The sequence below is a fragment of the Entelurus aequoreus genome, linkage group LG01 (assembly GCF_033978785.1).
Source record: "Entelurus aequoreus isolate RoL-2023_Sb linkage group LG01, RoL_Eaeq_v1.1, whole genome shotgun sequence".
Classification (NCBI taxonomy): domain Eukaryota; kingdom Metazoa; phylum Chordata; class Actinopteri; order Syngnathiformes; family Syngnathidae; genus Entelurus; species Entelurus aequoreus.
Genome location: NC_084731.1, coordinates 88,780,824 through 88,802,542, shown reverse-complemented (window position 1 = coordinate 88,802,542; position 21,719 = coordinate 88,780,824). Strand labels below are relative to the sequence as shown.

Sequence of the window (21,719 nt, the reverse complement as noted above, 5' to 3'; positions counted from 1 at the left end):
TCTATGAACGATAAAACACAGAATATTGACAAAATATGAATGTCACACCCCCTTTCGATCGACATATTTTGCAATCAAGTGAAACGCAACAAACAGTGAAATATGAACGCGAAGGATATAAAACAAACACACCAACTATCTGATATATCTGATATATCGGGGGCCACATTTGGAGAGAAAAAATGTGTCTGGGGGCCGGTATATCTATTTTTAGGAACACTAATACAAAACCTCACAATAATGTCTGATTGAATGCTAAAAACGTTATGACAGCCCGCCTTAAAAAACGTAATGGAATTTTACATTTATCTATGAACGATAAAACACAGAATATTGACACAATATGAATGTCACACCCCCTTTCGATCGACATATTTTGCAATCAAGTGAAACGCAACAAACAGTGAAATATGAACGCGAAGGGTACACAATAAAGCCACCAACTATCTGATACATCTGGTATTTGCTGAATTTCCCCCAGGGATCAATAAAATACTTTCTATACTATTCTATATATCACTAGACTTTAGAACTTTGTTGTGAAAATCTCCTTCCGCGTCTGTGGAAACGCTTCCCGCCCACACTGCTTGGTGCCTCGTCTGAGCTGCTGTGACGTAGATGACCATAGTAACTAATTAGATTACCATAGTAACTAATTAGATTACCATAGTAACTGGTATATCATCCATAAGCGCATATTCCAACCATTGAAATACTTTGTATAGTTGAAGACTTACGGTCATTAGAAAACATGACTGCACATCATAATGGCAGCTACACTTTCCATCTTAAAGATCTAAAAAAATTATTTGGGAATGTCCGGCGGGCCAGATTGAAAAACTCAACGGGCCGCATGTGGCCCCGGGCCTTAATTTGCCCAGGTCTGCTCTATCATATTAAATCAACATGTTTGTTGTTTGTTTATCCATCCATTTTCTACCGCCTGTCCCTTTTGGGGTCGCGGGTGATGCTGGAGCCTATAGCTCAGTATTTTTTGAATACAAAAGTTAAAAAGTTAAATTACCAATCATAGGCGGCGATCCCGTGGGTGCTTCGGGGCCCGAGCACCCACGGAGAATACCGAGCACCCACGTGGGATTGATGGCAACTTTCAATCTTTATAATAATTTTTGAAAAATCAATCTTGTTATCAATTTTGTGGCCTGTTTTACATGATATAAAAGTCACAAATCACATAGTCTGTAATTACTAAAGTCTAACCAAGATGTTAACGTGCCCGATTCGGAACAAATGACGCCATCACCTTCACTTTGAACACACTGCACACGGGCGAATGAAGGGCATACTTACTCAACAGCCATACATGTCACATTAAGGGTGGCAGTATGAACAATGCCAACACTGTCATAAACATGTGCCATATAGTGAAACCACACTAAACAACAACGACAAACACATTTTGGAAGAATATTTGCACCGCAACACAACATAAACACTACAGAACAAATTCCCAGAATTCCCTGCAGCACCAACTCTTCCGGGACGCTACAATATAAACAAACGGCATTGGTGGATCTACACCTAACATCCACTGTAATGATACCAAGTACACTAGCGTATCTAGTCGATACTACTATGATTACGTCGATATCTTTTAACATTACTAAATCTTCTTTCATTTTTTTTAAATTCATATTATGTTTATAAACTCAGGAAATACGTCCCTGGAAATATGACCAATGTATGATCCTGTAACTACTTGGTATCGGATTGATACCCAAATTTGTGGTATCATCCAAAACTAATGCAAAGTATCAAACAACAGAAGAATAAGTGATTATTACATTTTAACAGAAGTGTAGATAGAACATGTTAAAAGAGAAAGTAAGCAGATATTAACAGTAAATGAACAAGTAGATTAATAATTCATTTTCTACCACTTGTCCTTAATAATTTTGACAAAATAATAGAATGGAAAATGACACAATATGTTACTGCATATGTCAGCAGACTAATTATGACACTTTGTTTGTTTACTTACTACTAAAAGACAAGTTGTCTTTGTATGTTCACTATTTTATTTAAGGACAAACTTGCAATAAGAAACATATGTTTCATGTACCCTTAGATTTTTTGGTTTAAATAAAGCCAATAATAAAAAATTTTGTGGCCCCCTTTATTTAGAAAAGTACCGAAATCTTGCTATAAAAATTGGACCCATTACCTCACTGCTTGGCACTCAGCATCAAGGGTTGGAATTGGGGGTTAAATCACCAAAATTATTCCCGAGCGCGGCCACCGCTGCTGCTCACTGCTCCCCTCACCTCCCAGGGGGTGGAACAAGGGGATGGGTCAAATGCAGAGAGTAATTTCACCACACCTAGTGTGTGTGTGTGACTGTCAGTGGTACTCTAACTTTAGATACGTAATGTACAGTGAAGTAAAACATAAATAAATGTTACCGGATTACATTCTGACATTAAAATTGCATTTTTGTCAAAATATCGGGGTCTTTTTCAAGTTAATGTACGTGCTAGGGAGTGATTAATCCTGATTAATCCAAATTCAAAAACCTTACTAATGTGATTAAAATAGCACTTTTTTAAAATTGTAAATCCCAAATGCAATATTACCTATAATACTGTAATACTTACAGATGTTAAAAAAAAAGAGCTTTCCCAAACACTAAATTAATTAGGTGACTTTTATGAAGGTTTTTTAAAAAAAAAGGTTCCTGACAAGTTGTAGCTAAACCAGTGGTTTCCAAAGTGCGGCCCGGGGGCCATTTGCGGCCCGTAGCTAATGTCTTACCAGCCACATGCATTCTGAAAAAATACTATTGCAAAAAAGTGCAATAAAAGAGCAATTATGTGTTTTCTTTCAAAAGTATTGGTTGTGAAAGTGAAAAACATCAATATAGTCCCCACAGCTTTTGACTTTCTATAGTCTGAGACCCTCAGTGGAAAAAGTTTGGACACCCCTCATCTAAAAACACACAATTATAGGCTATAGAGATGTGTACATTTTTAAACAATGTGCAAAAAATTGGCTTTTGCCTTTGGATTTTTTAAAATTCCATTTTAATTTTAATTTTAATGTGGTTTATTTTGCATTGCTGCCATTGCTCTACGACGTTGCTGCTCCTGGAACCTTCATCGCCCCGAGAGTGCGTGCGCCCAATGGTTCAGTTCAATTGATACATAATTCATGTGTTTTAAACACACCAAGTTGTGTGTTTTGCATATCTTTGTTTTTCGGCCACCAACAGGTCCCCCATTCAGCGCCACAGGTGCATTTATGCTGCTCTGTTGCTAGGAAACGCTTGACTGACGCGGAGCACGTGCCATTCAAAGCGCCCTTTTGTTTGCTACCAGAGAGCGCCAGAGAGAACGGCATTTAACCCGCACATGCGCGTGCTAATGGGATCTTTTAATAGGTTTTAATAAGTGTATTTTTAAAGAACGCCGCAAGGCCTGTTACATGACTCACACTCCTTCACGTAATCAAAACCTATTTCCCCAAGTCTCTTATGACAGACCACGTATATGATATTTCATATTTTGCTTCCTAATTAGTGACAGTTGATCAACAGTCCTCGCTCTTTCTGTCATGCTGGATTTCTTAATTTCCATATGCATGCGCCCTCGCACATGCTGGTTATTGGCCTCCTGAGTGCTGATATTGGATACTCACTGAGTTGTTCCCTTTTTTTTTTTTGGGGTCTAACTGAATTAGACAAAGGTTATTTTAATCAATGAGCTGAGATTCTGGCTCCTTGTGGGTGTCCTGCAGACTTTTTCTGCCTAATGCCATTTCTGCATGTCTCATAATAGGCGCCGATCTACATTTCTGCCAGTAGGTGCTCGCTGTGTGTGTATTAGTGTTGTCCCGATACCAATATTTTGGTATCAAAAATATTTCGGTACTTTTCGGTACTTTTCCAAATAAAGCGTACCACAAAAAACGTCATTATTGGCTTTATTTTAACAAAAATCTTACGGTACATTAAACATGTTTCTTATTGCAATTTTGTCCTTATAGTGAACATACAAGACAACTTGTCTTTTATTAGTAAGTACACAAACAAAGGCTCCTAATTAGTCTGCTGACGTATGCAGTAACATATTGTGTCATTTTCCATTTTGTTATTTTGTCAACATTATGAGGGACAAGTGGTAGAAAATGAATTATTAATCTACTTGATCATTTACTGTTAATATCTGCTTACTTTCTTTTTTAACATGTTCTATCTACACTTCTGTTAAAATGTAATAATCACTTATTCTTCTGTTGTTTGGATACTTTACATTAGTTTTGGATAATACCACAAATTTGGGTATCAATCCGATACCAAGTAGTTACAGGATCATACATTGGTCATATTTCCAGGGACGTATTTCCTGAGTATATAAACATAATATACATTTTAAAAAAACGAATCAGCTGCTACTGACGGTCCCTGACACAAGGCTGAAGCTTAGAGGTGACAGAGCTTTCGCCGCTGCTGCTCCCAAGCTCTGGAACGGCCTACCTCTGAGTGTTAGACAAGCCTCCTCTCTTCCTGTTTTTAAATCTCTCTTAAAAACATACTTTTATTCCATGGCTTTTAACACTGAGTGATATCCATCCTGCAATGGCGCCCCATAATACACCTGCTGTTAACCTGTTTTTATGTTTTTATGTTTTATTTATTTTATTCATTTATTTTTTATCGTGTTCTGTTTGTGTTGTGTTGTGTTTGCTCGGTTCTCGTATTATCTTTTAACCTGCCCATTGTACAGCACTTTGGCTACCCCTGTGGTAAATTTGAAATGTGCTTTATAAATAAAGTTGATTTGATTTGATTTGATTTGATTTACTGTTAATATCTGCTTACTTTCTCTTTTAACATGTTCTATCTACACTTCTGTTAAAATGTAATAATCACTTATTCTTCTGTTGTTTGGATACTTTACATTAGTTTTGGACGATACCACAAATTTGGGTATTAATGCGATACCAAGTAGTTACAGGATCATACATTGGTCATGTTAAAAGTCCTCATGGGTCCAGGGACATATTTCCTGAGTTTATAAACATAATATAAATTTAAAAAAAACAAAAGAAGATTTTGTGAAGTTAAAAAATATCGATATAATCATAGTAGCATTAGATCAGTGGTTCTTAACCTTGTTGGTGGTACCGAACCCCACCAGTTTCATATGCGCATTCACCGATTGATTGATTTATTGATTGAGACTTTTATTAGTAGGTTGCACAGTGAAGTACACATTCCGTACAATTGACCACTAAATGGTAACACCCGAATAAGTTTTTCAACTTGTTTAAGTCGGGGTCCCTTCTTTAGTGAAAAATAAAATGTTTTTTTTTCAAATTCAAGACATAGTTATATGTTTTTGGTAACACTTTAGTATGGGGAACATATTCTAAGTAACAAATACTTAATTTAGAGTTTTTTGGACACTAGGGGAACATATTCTAAGTAACCAAGACTTAATTTTGAGTTATTTGCTAGGGTTAGAGGGTTAGGGCCAGGGTTAGAGGGTTAGGGTTATAATAAGGCCATGCCGAATAAGGCATGAATAAGTACTTAATAATGATTAGTTAAGAGCCAATATGTTACTAATTTGCATGTTAATAAGCAACTAATTAATGGTGAATATGTTCCCCATACTAAAGTGTTACCATGTTTTTTTACTGGTGCACAAAATGAACCGTGCATGACCATCACCTTGTTCAAAGAACAAAACCAACACAGTGCATACCGTATTTCCTTGAATAGCCGCAGGGGCGCTAATTAATTTAAAACCTCTTCTCACTCCTGCGCTTACCAAAAGCATGCGGGATGGGCAAGCGTGCGCTAATTATTTTAAAACATCTTCTCACTCCGGCGCTTACCTTATCATGAAAAGCACATTTAATAAAAAAAACGATATTATGGTCTTACCTTTACTTATAAATGATGTTCATGTGCAGCTGCTTCTGATCAAAGGCAGTCTTCCTTATCTTTCTTCAGTTTTAAAAGTCTCTGGAGATATTCCTTTAATTATTACCTCCTGCTTCGATTGAAAGTCCAGTTTAGAAAACGGTTTTATTTTAGATATGTAATCCTCCATGGTAAAAGTGCAAGCAAACGATCGCTGCTCATGCTTGCTGCTTGTTGTCTTCTTCTGCAGCACCGGTCTTCTGCAGTACTGCTAGTCGCAAGAAGGATCACTAGCGCCCTCTACCACCAGGAGGCGGGAGTCATTTAATGACTCATATTTGACCCGGCGGAAGTGCCAAGCATGCGCTAATTATTTTGCGAAATGAATTTGACCCGGCTGTGATTCTAGGCAGGCAGATACTATATTCCCCGCGGCAATTCAAGGAAATACGGTAAATTCACAAAAAATTACACACCTGAAAATCAGTGTGACTTCTGCTGTTGCCGTATCCGTAATACGCCGATAGGGAGAAGTTTTTATTTACACGATGAGTCGGGTGTGTCTTGACCTCCGCCGAACCCCTGAGCCAGACTCACCGAACCTCTAGGGTTCGATCGAACCCAGGTTAAGAACCACTGTATTAGATAGATACGCTATTGTACATGGTGGTATCATTACAGTGGATCTCAGGTGTAGATCCACCAATGGCGTTTGCTTATATTGTAGCGTCCCGGAAGAGTTGGTGCTGCAGGGAATTCTGGGAATTTGTTCTGTAGTATTTATGTTGTGTTGCGGTGCAAATATTCTTCCAAAATGTGTTTGTCGTTGTTGTTTAGTGTGGCTTCACTATATGGCACATGTTTATGACAGTGTTGGCATTGTTCATACTGCCACCCTTAGGGCTGTTGAGTAAGTATGGCCTTCATTTGTTAGTGGGCAGTGTGTTCAAAGTCAAGATGAATGTGTCATTAGTTTATTATCGGGCACAATAAAGCCTTGGTTAGATATTGTTAATTGTAGACTAATTGATTCGTGACTCTTTTATTATGTGAAACGGACCAAACACGCCACTAAATTCTCACCAGGATTGTTTTTTTCCAAAATTATGTATAAGAATGACAGTTGCCGTCAATCCCACGTGGGTGCTCGGCCCCGAAGCACCAACAGGATCGGCACCTATGTGTCTCATTATCTAAAACAGACATTATCAAACCAAATAAGAAGTAGTAAATCCATGGAGAGTTGAATGAGAATGCACAAGTTTGTTGTTTATATATTTTAATAGTTGAAGTACACGTGCAAGACAGGAAGTTATAGGTGTGCTGGATTCAGATGGGGGGGAGTCTTGCTCGGTTTACTTTCTGTAATGACAAAAAAACAACATTTTCTGTGAATTAACGACAAAAACGCATATGTAGCTGGATGGTCCTGCATATGGCCACGTTCACAGTACAGGGTCGAATGTTCAATTCGGATTTTATTTTTGTCAAATATGATAAAAAAATTTAAAAAAAAATTAAAAAAAAATTCTAATGTGAATGCAATCGGACCATGACGTCGCACGCACTGCCTTGTTTACGGACGTGAACATGGCTTCCACTCTAGTCGGTCACAGTGCTGGCGCATTTGTGGCAATTTCGAGGATTTTGTGCAATCAAAGTCAACATTTTCTGAATCAAATTTTTGCGTGTAGAAGATTAAGAAGGAAGAGGATAAGTATTTCGCAGTTTTATGGGATAATTTGCTTCGATGTCGGCTTGAAGAGCGTGTCTGTCGGCGAGCGGTCGGAGACAGAAGTGGTAAAACCTTCACGTGAGTTCCTAAAACATTTTAGTTTCACCTCTTTTCTGCACCTGTTTAATTTTTAACCGTCGAGTTTGGCGAATAATTATGACTCTTATGGCTTTCTGATAACGTTCTGGTCGGATGAATGCGACCTGAGGACGCATCGCATATACTGTATTTTTCGGACTGTAAGTCGGCAGTTTTTTTCATAGTTTGGCCGGGGGTGCGACTTATACTCAGGAGCGACTTATGTGTGAAATTATTAACACATTACCGTAAAATATTAAATAATATTATTTAGCTCATAGTAAGAGACTAGACGTATAATATTTTATGGGATTTAGCGATTAGGAGTGACAGATTGTTTGGTAAACGTATAGCATGTTCTATATGTTATACACTACCGTTCAAAAGTTTGGGGTCACATTGAAATGTCCTTATTTTTGAAGGAAAAGCACTTTACTTTTCAATGAAGATAACTTTAAACTAGTCTTAACTTTAAAGAAATACACTCTATACATTGCTAATGTGCTAAATGACTATTCTAGCTGCAAATGTCTGGTTTTTGGTGCAATATCTACATAGGTGTATAGAGGCCCATTTCCAGCAACTATCACTCCAGTGTTCTAATGGTACAATGTGTTTGCTCATTGGCTCAGAAGGCTAATTGATGATTAGAAAACCCTTGTGCAATCATGTTCACACATCTGAAAACAATTTAGCTCGTTACAGAAGCTACAAAACTGACCTTCCTTTGAGCAGATTGAGTTTCTGGAGCATCACATTTGTGGGGTCAATTAAACGCTCAAAATGGCCAGAAAAAGAGAACTTTCATCTGAAACTCGACAGTCTATTCTTGTTCTTAGAAATGAAGGCTATTCCACAAAATTGTTTGGGTGACCCCAAACTTTTGAACGGTAGTGTAGTTATTTGAATGACTCTTACCATAATATGTTACGTTAACATACCAGGCACGTTCTCAGTTGGTTATTTATGCGTCATATAACGTACACTTATTCAGCCTGTTGTTCACTATTTTTTATTTATTTTAAATTGCCTTTAAAATGCCTATTCTTGGTGTTGGGTTTTATCAAATAAATTTCCCCCAAAAATGCGACTTATACTCCGTGCGACTTATATATGTTTTTTTCCTTCTTTATTTTGCATTTTCGGCCGGTGCGACTTATACTCCGGAGCGACTTATAGTCCGAAAAATACGGTATATCCGATTCATTTCCACATACAAAATATGAAAAATTCATAATTGCACTGTTCACACTGACATGAAAAAATACAATACAGGTCGCATATGAGCCCAAAAATGAATTGATCTGTAATGTGAACAAGGCCTATGTGTCACCCCCACACACACACACACACTAGGATGCATTTATAGCACATGTGTTCAGAGTTCCAAACTTGATTTATCAGATGTTATTTAATCCCACGCTTCAAAGGCATTTCTCCTGTGCATTATGGCACAGCGAGTTGTTGTTGTTTTTTTTACTCTCTTGTCATAGCAAGCTGTCAACTCCACTGGAGCTCAGAGGCACTGACAGAGCAAACATGCACATATACGCCTAAAAAAGTCTTGCCGTTTCAATGCCGGCAGAGTGCAAACGAACCATTTACTGTCATTTTATGATGCAATTTCAATGAAAAGGTTTCTAGAATTAGAGGTTCTTGCATGTGTGGTCGCTGATACCTGACATGGGATGGATTCTTGTTGGTCTCAGTGTATAAGTTTGGTAACACTTAAGTATGGGGAACATATTCTAAGTAAAAAAGACTTAATTTAGAGTTATTTGGACACTAGGGGAACATATAAGGGTGAGGGTTAGGGTTACTAATAAGCAATAATTCTGAGGTGATTGAGGGAAGACTCTTAGTTAATGGCTTACTGGTTGTATAATAAGGCCATGCAGAAGAAGGCATTAATAAGTACTTAATAATGACTAATTAAGAGCCAATATGTTACTAATTTGCATGTTAATACGCAACTAATTAATGGTAAATATGTTCCCCATACTAAAGTGTTGCCAAAAGTTTATATGGCCTGTACATCAAATTTGATTTTTTTGCCCTCAAGTGACACAAATCAGACTTTTTTTTTTTGCCAGTCTAAATGCTCCAAAGTCCTTCAAACCTGATCTTTTCCCATTAAATTCAGGCCACATCAGGAGGTAGTCCGAATCCGAATGATCTTTTCAAATGTGTGCACAAACAATATGGGGTATATTATAAATATATATGAATATATATTTTTATTCATAAGAAATAGAGGTAACACTTTAGTATGGGGAACATATTCTAAGTAAAAAAGACTTAATTTAGAGTTATTTGGACAGTAGGGGAACATATAAGGGTTAGAGTTAGGGTTAGGGTTACTAATAAGCAATAATTCTGAGGTGATTGAGGGAAGACTCTTAGTTAATGGCTTACTGGTTGTATAATAAGGCCATGCAGAAGAAGGCATTAATAAGTACTTAATAATGACTAGTTAAGAGCCAATATGTTACTAATTTGCATGTTAATACGCAACTAATTAATGGTAAATATGTTCCCCATACTAAAGTGTTACCAAAAGTTTATATGGCCTGCACATCAAATTTGATTTTTTGGCCCTCAAGTGACACAAATCAGACTTTTTTTTTGCCAGTCTAAATGCTCCAAAGTCCTTCAAACCTGATCTTTTCCCATTAAATTCAGGCCACATCAGGAGGTAGTCCGAATCCGAATGTAATATGTAATATATTTAATATATGAATATATATTTTTATTCATAATAAATAGCGGTAACACTTTAGTATGGGGAACATATTCTAAGTAACAAAGACTTAATTTAGAGTTATTTGGACAGTAGGGGAACATATAAGGGTTAGGGTTAGGGTTACTAATAAGCAATAATTCTGTGGTTATTGAGGGAAGACTCTTAGTTAATGGCTTACTGGTTGTATAATAAGGCCATGCTGAATAAGGCATTAATAAGTACTTAATAATGACTAATTAAGCGGCAATATGTTACTAATTTGCGTGTTAATAAGCAACTAATTAATGGTGAATATGTTCCCCATACTAAAGTGTTACCAAAAGTTTATATGGCCTGCACATCAAATTTGATTTTTTTGCCCTCAAGTGACACAAATCAAACTTTTTTTTTGCCAGTCTAAATGCTCCAAAGTCCTTCAAATCTGATTTTTTCCCATTAAATTCAGGCCACATCAGGAGGTAGTCCGAATCCAAATGTAATATGTAATATATTTAATATATGAATATATATTTTTATTCATAATAAATAGCGGTAACACTTTAGTATGGGGAACATATTCTAAGTAAAAAAGACTTAATTTAGAGTTATTTGGACAGTAGGGGAACATATAAGGGTGAGGGTTAGGGTTACTAATAAGCAATAATTCTGAGGTTATTGAGGGAAGACTCTTAGTTAATGGCTTACTGGTTGTATAATAAGGCCATGCAGAAGAAAGCATTAATAAGTACTTAATAATGACTAATTAAGCGGCAATATGTTACTAATTTGCATGTTAATAAGCAACTAATTAATGGTGAATATGTTCCCCATACTAAAGTGGTACCAAAAGTTTATATGCCTTGCACATCAAATTAAATTTTTTTGCCCTCAAGTGACACAAATCAGACTTTTTTTTTTGCCAGTCTAAATGCTCCAAAGTCCTTCAAATCTGATCTTTTCCCATTAAATTCAGGCCACATCAGGAGGTAGTCCGAATCCTGAATGTAATATATTTAATATATGAATATATATTTTTATTCATAATAAATAGCGGTAACACTTTAGTATGGGGAACATATTCTAAGTAAAAAAAGACTTAATTTAGAGTTATTTGGACAGTAGGGGAACATATAAGGGTTAGAGTTAGGGTTACTAATAAGCAATAATTCTGAGGTTATTGAGGGAAGACTCTTAGTTAATGGCTTACTGGTTGTATAATAAGGCCATGCAGAAGAAAGCATTAATAAGTACTTAATAATGACTAATTAAGCGGCAATATTTTACTAATTTGCATGCTAATAAGAAACTAATTAATGGTGAATATGTTCCCCATACTAAAGTGGTACCAAAAGTTTATATGCCTTGCACATCAAATTAAATTTTTTTGCCCTCAAGTGACACAAATCAGACTTTTTTTTTTGCCAGTCTAAATGCTCCAAAGTCCTTCAAATCTGATCTTTTCCCATTAAATTCAGGCCACATCAGGAGGTAGTCCGAATCCTGAATGTAATATATTTAATATATGAATATATATTTTTATTCATAATAAATAGCGGTAACACTTTAGTATGGGGAACATATTCTAAGTAAAAAAAGACTTAATTTAGAGTTATTTGGACAGTAGGGGAACATATAAGGGTTAGAGTTAGGGTTACTAATAAGCAATAATTCTGAGGTTATTGAGGGAAGTCTCTTAGTTAATGGCTTACTGGTTGTATAATAAGGCCATGCAGAAGAAAGCATTAATAAGTACTTAATAATGACTAATTAAGCGGCAATATGTTACTAATTTGCATGCTAATAAGAAACTAATTAATGGTGAATATGTTCCCCATACTAAAGTGTTACCAAAATAGCAATTGTTGAAAAACCGGAAATGACACAGTGGCGTATTTGCTTACATGTTACGTGCATTGCGTAAGTTGTTTACTATACATTTTTTTATTTGCAAAAAAAAAAAAAAAAAAAAAAAAAGTCAGATGCATATAATTCTTTCAAAACCGCACATTCTTCAAGCAATGCTCCTGTCTTTCAAAATGTTTTATGGGAAATGACATAAAGGTCGGATAAAAGCTGGAAAGGTTTTAACAGCGGGGGCTCTATTGATTGTCCCTTTTGGAACACTATTTCGATGTCATGTGATGTGACATCATCCGCAGTCTCTACAATTTTCCACGTCAGATGGAATGCCTAAATTGCATGGACTCAACAAAATGTAACTTGTCAATCATTTTAGGACTCACACTGTTCTTATGAATCAATGATTTGTGGCAGCGCTGGTGATTGTGTGCAGAGATGACAAACTTTTTTTGAGTTCAGTAATGACTACTCCGACTTTAAGGGGAACTGCACTTTTTTGGAGTTTTGCCTATCGTTCACAATCATTATGAAAAAAAGACAAGATGTATATATTTTTTTAACATATTCTAAATTTTAAATAAATGCGATCAAAAGCTTACAATGGAGTCTATAGAAGTTGCTCTATTCTGGCAATAAAAACCCTTCAAAACATCCAAACACCTCCATTAAGGATTTATTTACATGATCTAAATACAAACCCCAATACCAGTGAAGTTGGCACGTTGTGTAAATCGTAAATAAAAACATATCAAATGATTTGCAAATCCTTTTCAACCTATATTCAATTGAATAGACTGCGAAGACAAGCTACTTAACGTTCGAACTGGAAAACTTTGTTATTTTTTGCAAATATTAGCTCATTTGGAATTTGATGCCTGCAACAAGTGGCAAAAAAGACTGAGAAAGTTGAGGAATGCTCATCAAACACTTATTTGGAACATCCCACAGGTGAACAGGCTAATTGGGAACAGGTGGGTGCCATGATTGGGTATAAAAGCAGCTTCCATGAAATGCCCAGTCATTCACAAACAAGGATGGGGCGAGGGTCACCAATTTGTGAAAAAATGCGTGAGCAAATTGTCCAACAGCTTAAGAACAGCATTTCTCAAACAGCTATTGCAAGGAATTCAGGGATTTCACCCTCTACGGTCCGTAATATCATCAAAAGGTTCAGAGAATCTGGAGAAATCACTGCACGTAAGCGATGATGTTACGGACCTTCGATCCCTCAGGCGGTACTGCATCAAAAAGCGACATCAGTGTGTAAAGGATATCACCACATTGGCTCAGGAACACTTCAGAAAACCACTGTCAGTAACTACAGTTGGTTGCTACATGTGTAAGTGCAAGTTAAAACTCTACTATGCAAAACGAAAGCCATTTATCAACAACACCCAGAAACGCTGCCGGCTTCGCTGGGCCCGAGCTCATCTAAGATGGACTGATGCAAAGTGTAAAAGTCTTCTGTGGTCTGACAAGTCCACATTTCAAAAAGTTTTTGGAAACTGTGGACGTCGTGTCCTCCGGACCAAAGAAGAAAAGAACCATCCAGATTGTTATAGGCGCAAAGTTCAAAAGCCAGCATCTGTGATGGTATGGGGGTGTTTTAGTTCCCAAAACATGGGTAACTTACACATCTGTGGAGGCACCATTAATGCTGAAAGGTACATACAGGTTTTGAAGCAACATGCTGTATATTGCCATCCAAGCAACATTATCATGGACGCCCCTGCTTATTTCAGCAAGACAATGCCAAGCCACGTGTTACAACAGCGTGGCTTCATAGTAAAAGAGTGCGGGTACTAGACTGGCCTGCCTGTGGTCCAGACCTGTCTCCCATTGAAAATGTGTGGCGCAATACGAAGCCTAAAATACCACAACGGAGAATGTACTGTACACACTGTGAACCCACACCAAACAAGAATGACAAACACATTTCGGGAGAACACCCGCACCGTAACACAACATAAACACAACAGAACAAATACTCAGAACCCCTTGAAGCACTAACTCTTCCAGCACTAACCTCAACCCCGCCCCCCTCAACCTCCTCATACTCTCTCAGGGAGAGCATAACCCAAATTCCAAGCTGCTGTTTTGAGGCATGTTAAAACAAATAATGCACTTTGTGACTTCAATAATAAATATGGCAGTGCCATGTTGGCATTTTTTTCCATAACTTCAATCAATCAATCAATCAATCAATCAATCAATCAATCAATCAATCAATGTTTATTTATATAGCCCTAAATCACAAGTGTCTCAAAGGGCTGTACAAGCCACAACGACATCCTCGGTACAGAGCCCACATACGGGCAAGGAAAACTCACCCCAGTGGGACGTCAATGTGAATGACTATGAGAAACCTTGGAGAGGACCGCATATGTGGGTAATCCCCCCCCTCTAGGGGCGATTGAAAGCAATGGATGTCGAGTGGGTCTGACATAATATTGTGAAAGTCCAACACATCAGCGAAAGTCCAGTCCATAGTGGAGCCAGTAGGAACCATCCCGAGTGGAGACGGGTCAGCAGCGTAGAGATGTCCCCATCCGATGAACAGGCTAGCGGTCCACCCCGGGTTGGGAGCAGAGTAGAAAAGAAAAGAAAAGAAAAGAAACGGCAGATCAACTGGTCTAAAAAGGGAGTCTATTTAAAGGCTAGAGTATACAAATGAGTTTTAGGGACTGGCAGGCCTTGGAGGGAACTCTAAGCCAGGACATGGAGACTTTAGTGGCTTACCTCCATAACTGGAGATTGAAGCTCAGCGAATCCAAGACAGTGACACAAGCTTTCCACCTATACAATTGGGAAGCGGATCGTGAGATCAGGTTCGAGGTGCGGAAGCTGGATGGGGCTTCCCTTACCCTATGCCGGCCTCGTCCTACACCTGAAGACCCTCGTCCTGACCCTAAATACCTTGGGGTCACCCTGGACAGGTCGCTCACTTTCCGTAAACACCTCTTGGCAACACGCAAGAAACTCAACACCCGCGTCTCACTGCTGAGACGGTTGGTCGGGTCCGGTTGGGGTGCCGGGGCAAGAACTCTGCGAACAGCAGCACTTGCCCTGGTCTACTCAACTGCTGAGTACTGCGCACCTGTCTGGGCGCGCAGTGCTCACTCTAAACAACTTGATGTCCCGATCAACGAAGCCTTGCGTGTTATCACTGGATGCCTGTGCCCCACCCCTGTGGAGCTACTGCCCATCTTAGCAGGCATCCAACCCGCTGAGCTTCGTCGCCAAGGTGCTGTAGCAACTCTGGCGGGCCGGGCAAACATGGATGAGAACCACCTGCTCCATGAAAGGCTCACACTCTCCTCAGAGCCAACGCCCCGCCTCCCCTCCAGAGACCCACTGGTACCAGCCGCCCTGAAGCTCCTGCAGCAATGCAGTGACAACAACATCAGGGCGGCTCACTGGGCGAATCACAAATGGAGCACGGACCTGGAGCATACCATCTCCTCCAGACTCCGTGACTTCATACCTGACACCGGCTCAATACCAGGCCTCTCACTACCACGAGTGGCCTGGGTGAGGCTTAACCGCCTCCGAACTGGTGTCGGTCGCTTTCGCTCAAACATGTTCCAGTGGGGCTTAGCACCTAACGCGACGTGTGAGTGTGGCGCGGAGGAGCAGACTGCCGACCACGTGATCCTGCGTTGCCCGATTTATCGTGCTCCTAATGGTTTGCGTGGCCTGGCGGACCTGGATGACTGCTCGGTGACCTGGCTCACTTCTGTGTGTCCTGACATATGAACGGGAGGGCCCCCCGGGCCTGGGGTGGTAAAAGGCATAGACCCTCGGCCTCAGGTCCGGGTGCCGGAAAACAGCTGCCCATACGATGAAGATGAGTTTTAAGATGAGACTTAAATGCTTCTACTGAGGTAGCATCTCTAACTTTTACCGGGAGGGCATTCCATAATATTGGAGCCCGAATAGAAAACGCTCTATAGCCCGCAGACTTTTTTTGGGCTCTGGGAATCACTAATAAGCCGGAGTTCTTTGAACGCAGATTTCTTGTCGGGACATATGGTACAATACAATCAGCTAGATAGGCAGGAGCTTGACCGTGTAGTATTTTATACGTAAGTAGTAAAACCTTAAAGTCGCATCTTAGGTGCACAGGAAGCCAGTGCAAGTGAGCCAGTATAGGCGTAATATGATCAAACTTTCTTGTTTTTGTCAAAAGTCTAGCAGCCGCATTTTGTACCATCTGTAATCTTTTAATGCTAGACATAGGGAGGCCCGAAAATAAAACGTTACAGTAATCGAGACGAGATGTAACGAACGCATGGATAATGATCTCAGCATCGCTTGTGGACAAAATGGAACAAATTTTAGCGATATTACGGAGATGAAAGAAGGCCGTTTTAGTAACACTCTTAATGTGTGACTCAAACGAGAGAGTTGGGTGGAAGATAATACCCAGATTCTTTACCGAGTCTCCTTGTTTAATTGTTTGGTTGTCAAATGTTAAGGTGGTATTATTAAATAGATGTTGGTGTCTAGCAGAACCGATAATCAGCATTTCCGTTTTCTTAGCGTTGAGTTGCAAAAAGTTAGCGGACATCCATTGTTTAATTTCATTAAGACACGCCTCCAGCTGACTACAATCCGGCGTGTTGGTCAGCTTTAGGGGCATGTAGAGTTGAGTGTCATCAGCATAACAGTGAAAGCTAACACCGTACTTGCGTATGATGTCACCCAGCGGCAGCATGTAAATACTAAAGAGTGCAGGGCCAAGAACCGAACCCTGGGGAACTCCGCACGTTACCTTAACATAGTCCGAGGTCACATTGTTATGGGAGACGCACTGCATCCTGTCAGTAAGATAAGAGTTAAACCAAGACAAGGCTGAGTCTGTCATCCCAATACGCGTTTTGATACGCTCTTGAGTTGATTTATTTTGGAAATGTATCCAGCGGGGCATCACAACAAAATTAAGCATAATAATGTGTTAATTCCACGACTGTATATATCGGTATCGGTTGATATCGGAATCGGTAATTAAGAGTTGGACAATATCGGAATATCGGATATCGGCAAAAAAGCCATTATCGGACATCTCTAGTTGTAATGGGTATCAGGATTAACTCAGGGAGAGCATGTCCCAAAGTCCAAGCTGTTTTGAGGCATTTTTTTAAAAAAAAAAGCACTTTGTGACTTCAATAATAAATATGGCAGTGCCATGTTGGCACTTTTTTCCATAACTGGAGTTGAAGTTGTTCTCTTATTTTGGAAAACCTTGTTTTTGATTGATTGATTGAAACTTTTATTAGTAGATTGCACAGTGAAGTACATATTCCGTACAATTGACCACTAAGTGGTAACACCCGAATACGTTTTTTCAACTTGTTTTCATGGTAAAGTTACATTGTTTAATGCATCCAGCGGGACATCACAACAAAATTAGGCATAATAATGTGTTAATTCCACGACTGTATACATCGGTATCGGTTGATATCGGAATGGGTAATTAAGAGTTGGACAATATCGGAATATCGGCAAAAAAGCCATTATCGGACATCCATTTTCTACCGCTTATTCCCTTCGGGGTCGCGGGGGGCGCTGGAGCCTATCTCAGCTACAATCGGGCGGAAGGCGGGGTACACCCTGGACAAGTCGCCACCTCATTTTCGGACATCTTTAGTTTATATACGAGTTAGAATGCATTAAAAAAAAAAATACATCCGTCGTCATGTCTTTCATAATGATTGTGAACGATGAGCAAAAAAAAAAAAGAAAAAAAAAAGTGCAGTTCCTCTTTAAACACACTTTGTTTAATCACCACCATGATCACGGTTGTTCAATCTAAGTGGACATGTCAGCTTGAAGTAGCCACGTGCGCTCAACACATTTAATCATCATACCTTGTGCTCTGATTGACGCCTAATGAATCGCCGGGTCTTGCTTTTGCTAATGGAATCTTGTCAGACCGCCGATTGATGCTCCAATTAAAAGTACTTTTCCTGCTTGTGTAAGTGAGGAAACACCTTGTGGATTTAGTCGTATTGTTTCCGGGACTGTCGGAGCTTGTGCGGGGAAAAATGTGACATTTCGGTCCTTTTTGGGATTGCGCTCATTTCAATTTGCAGCAAAAGTTGCGATGTTTTGAGGTAGGCCTGCACGATTTTGAGACAAAGCCTAATTGCGATTTTTTTTCCCTCCAAAATTACGATTTTTTTATATTTCATACATAAAAATGCATACAACTGTGAAAATAACAAGGAAGACATGTTACTTTTAGACTGTCAATCAACATATTTTTGTTTCTAGGTGCCACACATAGGAACAATATGCAATAATTTACTTTTAAAAATATTTGGTTTCATGCAGACAGAGTCAGGGGCCGTACTTATCAAGCTTCTTAGAGAGCCATTTTACACTTAAGTCCTGAGAATTTGCGAAATTTAGTCCTGCTCTCAAACTTAAGAATAAAAGCTTTTTATCAACGTTCTTAAGTCTAAGAATCACTCCTACTCTCCACGATATTTAAGAGACCTTCAGAGGTGTCTTAAGTGGTTAGGAGTTGCCAGCAGGGGATGGCACTGAGGCGAGAGAGACGTGCGCGAACGTTCAGGGAACGGAACAATGTTGTTGTTTTTTTTATGACGAGCAGCTGATCAAACGGTGTCGTTTAGACAGAGCGGATATTATTTTTGTCACAGATTTAATACTTTTCGATTCCTTGTTGATTTCTGCATGTGTCTGCAGTGGGCTAGTATATATAGAGCCACCCACACCAGTTTCAAATTAGTTGCCTAATGAATGAATTGGAAAGAAAATGTTATGAGAGTAGCGTATGTGTGTGGCCGTGAGGTGAGTGACGTCAGTGAGTGTGTGGGCGAGAGAAGAGAGGGAGCGGTAGCGTGAGTGCCGGCGGGGACTAGTTTGTTTTGTATTATTTTGTAGTTTATTGTCAAAATATACACTCCCATTGTACACTTAAATATTTCCAAGATATTTTTTTATTCTTAGACAACGGATTCCTTTCCGTGATTGGTCATTTCTATGGACACAGAAATGACGTCACCTAAAATTCCGTTTACGGCACATAGTAATGTCGTAATTCAGCTCTGAGTGTGACACTTAAGATTCAGTCCTACACTTCGCTGAAAGTGTGAGTAAGACGCTTGATAACTAACTTTTAAGTGAAGCTTTCAGCGAAGAATTTATTTACTCTTAAGTCAACTCTTAGCAGACTTCTTAGGAGTAATTCTAAGAAGCTTGATAAGTACGGCCCCAGAGCTTCTGTTTACATCTTAAACTGAAGAAATAATCAATACAACTATACTCGTCCTTTGAGGCATTTTTATTAAGAGCTACATAAATAAACTCTGATTGATTGATATACAGTGATTATGATGTAATGTAATTAGAGATGTTCGATAATGGCTTTTTCGCAGATATCCGATATTCCGATATTGTCCAACTCTTAATTACCGATTCCGATATCAACAGATACCGATATGTACAGTCGTGGAATTAACACATTATTATGCCTAATTTTGTTGTGATGCCCCGCTGGATGCATTAAACAATGTAACTTTACCATGAATTGATTAACGTGGACCCCGACTTAAACAAGTTGAAAAACTTATTCGGGTGTTACCATTTAGTGGTCAATTGTACGGAATATGTACTGTGGTACCAGGGATGTATATTGTAGCGTCCCGGAAGAGTTAGTGCTGCAAGGGGTTCTGGGTATTTGTTCTGTTGTGTTTATGTTGTGTTACGGTGCGGATGTTCTCCCGAAATGTGTTTGTCATTCTTGTTTGGTGTGGGTTCACAGTGTGGCGCATATTTGCAACAGTGTTAAAGTTGTTTATACGTCCGCCCTCAGTGTGACCTGTATGGCTGTTGACCAAGTATGCATTGCATTCACTTGTGTGAGTGAAAAGCCATAGATATTGTGTGAATGGGCCGGCACGCAAAGGTTTATTGGCGTTCTGTCCTTCTCCCTACGTCCGTGTACGCAGCGGCATTTTAAAAAGTCATGAATTTTACTTTTTGAAACCGATACCGATAATTTTGAAACCGATTCCGATAATTTCCGATATCACATTTTAAAGCATTTATCGGCCGATAATATCGGCCAAATGTAATCATAACATATACTATTAATGCAAGTAACCATTTAAAAGGAAATACACTTTTATTTGTCATTACTGTAGAATTGTTTACCCTTGTAATGCAATTGGAATGTTAAGAATCCTATCACAAATAAATGAACAAAAAAATAAAATGAACTCATTTCTGTAAGCAAAAATGTAACTTGAATAAATATTGAACATTTTAAAGGATAACCGCACTTTTGGGGGGGCATTTTGCTCATTGTTGTCAATACTTATGAGAGACAAGACGACCGAGGGTTTTATTTTTTTTTGCATTCTAATTTGTAATAATCGGCTCGTTGGAGGTGGCTAGTAATGCAGCTAATGGGATCTTTACATTCTGCCTCTAAATGACTTTAAAATTGCATCCAAAAACCGCCGTTCCGTAACCTGTATTATAACCAAGCTGTAGCAACATTGTTATCGTAAGAGCTATAAAACTAACACTTTGTATACCAGCTGTACACTGACTACTCTTGACACATACAAACTATTATGCTAATGTTAACATGCAAACTTTTTCCTGCAAATTTTGCACTTTTTTAGCTCATTTTGTAGGTGTACACCTATGTCATATAACCTAATCAGAGTCATACAACTGGGTAATTTATACTTGTAACTGCTAGCTAACTTTTCTCGAAATGTTTCACTTATTAAGCTAATTTTGCATGTTTACACCTCAGAGTCATAACATGGTACTTGATGCATGCTAACTGTTAGCATGCTAACTTTGTATTGCACTTTTTAGATACTTTTGCAGGTGTACATCTTAGCCATACAACTTGGTACTTGACACAAACTGTTAGCATGCTAAAGTTAACATGCTATTTATTTATTTTTTTTTTTACAAATGTTGCACTTTTATTTAGCTAATTTTGCAGGTGTGCACCTCAGAGTCATACAACCTGGTACTTGACATGTGCTAACTGTTAGCATGTTAACTTTTTTTTAGCTAATTTTGAATGTGTACACCTCAGAGTCATATAACTTGGTACTTTATACTTGTAACTGCTAGCATGCTAATGTTAACATGCTAACTTATTTTTGTAAAATGTTTCATTCATTTAGCAAATTTTGCAGGTGTACATGTCAGCCATAAAACTTGGTAATTGACACATACAAACTGTTAGCATGCTAAAGTTAACATGCTAACTTTTTTCACAAATGGCACACTTTTTTAAAATTAATTTAGCAGGTGTACAACTCTGAGTCATATAACCTGGTACTCGACACATGCTAACTGTTGGCATGTTAACTTTTTTAGCTAATTTTGAAGGTGTACACCTAAGAGTCATATAACTCGATAATTTATACTTGTAACTG

At 38.6% G+C, this 21,719-nt stretch overlaps 1 long non-coding RNA gene across 1 annotated transcript in view; it reads right to left on the bottom strand.

Moving 5' to 3' along the window:
• Window positions 1-7,149: 7,149 nt before the first annotated feature.
• LOC133643583 (uncharacterized) overlaps window positions 7,150-21,719 on the bottom strand; it is a 32,685-nt gene continuing 18,115 nt past the window's right edge. Inside the window, exon 2 of the long non-coding RNA XR_009824711.1 lies at window positions 7,150-7,249. This is a non-coding gene — a long non-coding RNA (uncharacterized LOC133643583). The remainder of the gene's footprint in view (window positions 7,250-21,719) is intronic.